This window comes from Capsicum annuum, unplaced genomic scaffold, assembly GCF_002878395.1.
Source record: "Capsicum annuum cultivar UCD-10X-F1 unplaced genomic scaffold, UCD10Xv1.1 ctg3136, whole genome shotgun sequence".
Lineage (NCBI taxonomy): Eukaryota > Viridiplantae > Streptophyta > Magnoliopsida > Solanales > Solanaceae > Capsicum > Capsicum annuum.
Window position 1 is genome coordinate 107,971 of NW_025837989.1, and position 4,667 is coordinate 112,637.

The 4,667-nt window shown below is 26.5% G+C and overlaps 1 long non-coding RNA gene across 1 annotated transcript; it reads right to left on the reverse strand.

Annotated features, from left to right (window-relative positions):
* Positions 1 to 520: 520 nt before the first annotated feature.
* On the reverse strand, positions 521 to 2,106 carry LOC124891151. Its single transcript, XR_007049546.1, has 3 exons — positions 1,970 to 2,106; positions 1,203 to 1,349; positions 521 to 743 (listed from the first exon to the last, which is right to left on the reverse strand). It is a non-coding gene; the product is annotated as an uncharacterized LOC124891151 (long non-coding RNA).
* Positions 2,107 to 4,667: the final 2,561 nt, after the last annotated feature.

The following is a 4,667-nucleotide window of genomic DNA, read 5'->3' on the forward strand; positions in this document are numbered from 1 at the left end:
TAAATTACAAAATAATATGTTACTGTATATCAACATATTGAATTTTTAACAGTAGGTAAATTATGTTATAAGTTAATAATACACTGAATAAGTGTCTCATACGTTAAAACATATATATTACATAACATCATACATGTTGTTAAGCGTTCATGACTTAATAGAAAATAAAGAAAATATTTAACGTCATACATATTTATAAACTATAACACTGTATCATACATTATTAACATACTTTGGATGTATTTTTTACATTAAATACATTGTGAACGTATCATACATTTACACGAAAGTATAATCTATAACCATACACATAAAACAAAATGAAAAAGGCAACTTAAATTATCACGAATTATGTTATATAAGTCTGTCATTTCTTATATTGTTTAAAAAAAATAATAATACATATAGTCAGTTAAAAGTCATTGTTGTCAGTAAAACATCATGCTTATTAATAAACTATAATAGTATATCATACATTATATATATATATATATATATATATATATATATGAAAGTTTAATGTATATAATTGTGTAATACACATTACGTTTCAACAACTATTTACTATAATAGTTGCCAAATTACGTAGTATATACACACCCACAATATATGTATAAGGAGTATGAATAAGGATAAGACGCCTTCAACACCCATTTCTTATATAAGCATTAGTTTTTGATTCATTCATAGAAGATGTCCTCAACACCCACTTGCAGTCTTTGTTACGACAAATCAGTACATAGCTGCATAAATTTTTTAAAACTGAGTCAGTGGATTAAACAAACATATTAAAAATAATAAAATCAGAAAAAAATATAATTTCTGTCATTGCGGCAGTTTTCATTATACTCATAGATGAATGATAATCAAATATTATACATTCGAATGTTTACTGGATTGACACAATTTTCATTATACAATGATTTGAATGTATAACAACATATTATACATTCGTAAGTTAACTGGAATAGCACAGTTTCATATTATATATCGGCTTTAATGTATGCTAACATATTATACAAAAAGGAAGCAAATGTAATATTGAAAATTTAGAACAAACGCTTCTTCAAAACCTCAAAGAACATTATACACTAACAGGCAAGTATAATAAAACATTATACATTCGTATATTTAGCAGGAACAGCAACAAACGAATCAACTTTAGAACAAACACTTCTTCAAAACATCAAAGAGCAAATTACCATAGAATATAAGCTCAGCAAATAGAATTGATCATGAACATCAAAATTAGGCTCATCAACATCAATCTCCTCATCATTATAATCATCATCCACCATAGAATTCGGCTCAATCTGATTCTGTGGGGCAACCACTTCCACTCCCACTTCCTTTAGCGAAGCAGGAAAGAAATTAAGATCGCCACAGAACTAGATTTCCTCAAACATAATCATCTTGAAAGCAAGTCAATCACACCAAAAAATAAAGCAGGACTAAGCAACTAATACACAAAATTCATAGATTATTCTATCTTCTTCTAATATTCAGGGCAGAATTTATTGAAATCTATCCAATTACATGAGCCTGCAAATAGGTAAACAAGTAAATCTAACTAAACTTTTTCAAAATTGAAATAACACAAAATAATAAAAAAGTGGAGTTCAATCAAATCTGTAAGAACACACCAATCATCAAAAGAAGATCCAAGAATTTGGCATATTTTCCTAGATCTAAAATATCAAATTAATGTAACTTACTTAACTATATGACTAATTCAACAAAAGTGAAAGAAAAACAAAAATCATATATTCAACAAAATCAAGAACAGAAAAAACACATAAAAATCCAATCTTGAAGCAAAAGCTCAAATATTTACATCAAATCCAAAGATCAAACACAATTATAAATCCCATATGAAGAACCAACACCAAATACCAGTAAAGATCTCAACTTTATCACAGAAAAATAAATATTTTCAAGAAATAATTGTACAGAGGAGGAAGAAGAATACCTCAAAAATATTGTACTATTTTTTTTTTTTATCAAAATCAGTGTTTCACATGTGTAATTATTAAAAGAGAGAAAGTTAAAAGAAAAGGAATTTATGTGGGAGCATATGGGGGAGTAAATTACGGAAGAGATATTGGAATTGTGAGATGCATAATGTTTAAGAGAGAGAAAGTTGACAATAAAGAGATTTATGTAAATAATTTGGGATATGTGTAAATATTTTAGCAAATTGGTATATAATGTAATTAGGTAATTTTAGTTAGTATATATATGTAAATTTTAGATAAATTTTTGAATATCATGGACAACTCAGATTCTTTGGTTATTAATGTTTTATGGTATAATTAGATCGCTCATCTCAAAGGTGCTATGCAACTTCTCAAGAATTTCGTCTTTGCTTGTAAAACTATCTAGTCTTGTTATCATCTAAATCTCCATACAGAAGACTTTGTGTATTCTTTCCAATATCCGCTTCTTAAAAATAAGAGAGTTTCTTCATTTTTTTTTTAAAATTGTCGAATAGACAGAAAACAATCTTCATATCATTCTTAAATAAGTTCATCAAAATATTATACTTCTAAAGAAATCCTCAAAATGTACGGACCTGAAAAAAAAGATTGAACATATACATATACATATACATATGTGTGTGTGTTTGTTTAGATAACTAAAATAATTTTAAATATTGCATAAACTTCATCTATATAAATTGCTACTCCCTCCGTTTAAAAAAGAATGACCTACTTTCCTTTTTAATCTATTTAAAAAAGAATGACCCCTTTCTCTTTTTGTCAATATTTTAATTTCAACTTTGAACACGACATGTTTAGGACCACAAGATTAAAGGGTATTTTAGTATATTTAATACAACTTTAATTTAAGGCTATAAGATTAAAAAATCTTCTTTATTTTCTTAAATTTTGTGTCAAATCAAAGTAGGTCATTCTTTTTTAAACGGAGCGAGTATAAATTAGGTGAAAATATTCAACAAACACTCTCGTTAGAATACTACCCAAACTTTCTAGGTTCCTACCTATTTTATTTCATTCCAATTGCAAAAGGGGAGAAATTGTCACAAGCCTTTAAAATACATATACATACATGCATACACACATACATATATATATATATATATGTATGTAAAAAGTACCTAACTTTATAAATGAATGAATGTAAAAATAAGTAAAGATTTTAAGTTTTTCAATCAAAATGGATTAAATTTCAAATTTTCCATCTTATTAGTAGTAGTAAGTACCTAGCTTTATAACTTTGAAATTGTTATAAAACAACTTTATTTTAGTTTTTATTTAAGATTTTTTAGAATTCTAAAGATACTGGATTTTTGTATATTCCTATTACAAGATTTGTTAAAAAAAAAAAAAGCAGCATAAATTTAATGTGCATATGCAAAATATATTTAAACTTGGCTAGCTGTGTTGTACATTTAATTTAATAAATATCAATATGAATATTTAAACTTCTTATTTTGTATATAAGAACAAAAACAAAGAGCGAAAAGAAAAATATTGAGCAAAATCAAATCCATGAAATCAAATTGTTTGATATGCTCACTTCTTTCCTTTGCTTTTTTCTTTTCTTTTTCTGTTATTTTTTTTTTTTTCCCCCCCCCCCCCCCCCCTTCTTACTTTCGACGCATTCATTTTTCAAAAACAAACTCTATTTTTCTTCTCTAAATTGTTAATATCCTAAAAGACTTTTGTAACTTATTTGTAAATTTTTTAAATTTTATGACTTTTTTATAAGAGATCTTAATTTTTATGCATGAGAGGTCTTTATTTTTACACATAAAAAATCTGAATGTCATATTTTATTCAATTTGTAAGTGGTCAAAAGATCACATTTCCTTCTACGATAAAAGTATATAGCTAAAGAGACTCAAATAATTATTCACATGATTATTTAGAAGAAGTTAAACTGAAAAAAAAAAAAAAAAAAAAAAAGAGAAAAGGGAGGGAAGTTAATAAGAAAAAGAAAAGCATTACCTCACAGTACTAAAGATCATAATCTAGAATTATTTTGACTAGAAATGACCAACTTCAACTGTAGGTTTTTGCAAATAACTTGGTGAGAGCCTTTGGATTGTACGAGTAAAAATTCTTTGTGATAGTTGCTAGAGAAATCTACTCAAGCTTCATGTTGGTCGATAGTCCCTTCGTGAATTCCATTGTAAAAATCCTGCAATCATTCGTAAAAATTTAACGTTAATAAAACAAATAGAAAAAAAATGATCATTAAAACTTCCTGAGTTAGATATAAGATGCCGCAAACTCAACTCACACCAAAGCTTTGAAGGCTTTATCTATATCTATAATATATTAAAAGTATGAAGCCACTTAGAAAAGTACTGTGAACTTTTTGTCCTTCATTAAAAGTTTCTCAATAGATAAAATCGTCATTTTACTTATATTTTATTTAAGGATATTTTCTTAGCCTTATTAAATAAAGGGAAGTAAAAGTCAATTAGAAAAATAAAAACATAAAACGTGAAAAAAAGTCTAAAAAAGTAAAAGCAAAAACGTGGGGGGAAATAGCCTAAATCATACTATGATATTTTTTATTCTTGTATTATATTAAATAAAGAAAAGTAAAGGTTAATTAGAAAATAAAAACATAAAAACGTGGGCCGGGGGGGGAGGAAGCAAAAACGTCTGGAAAAGAAAAAAAGAGTCGTAAATCCT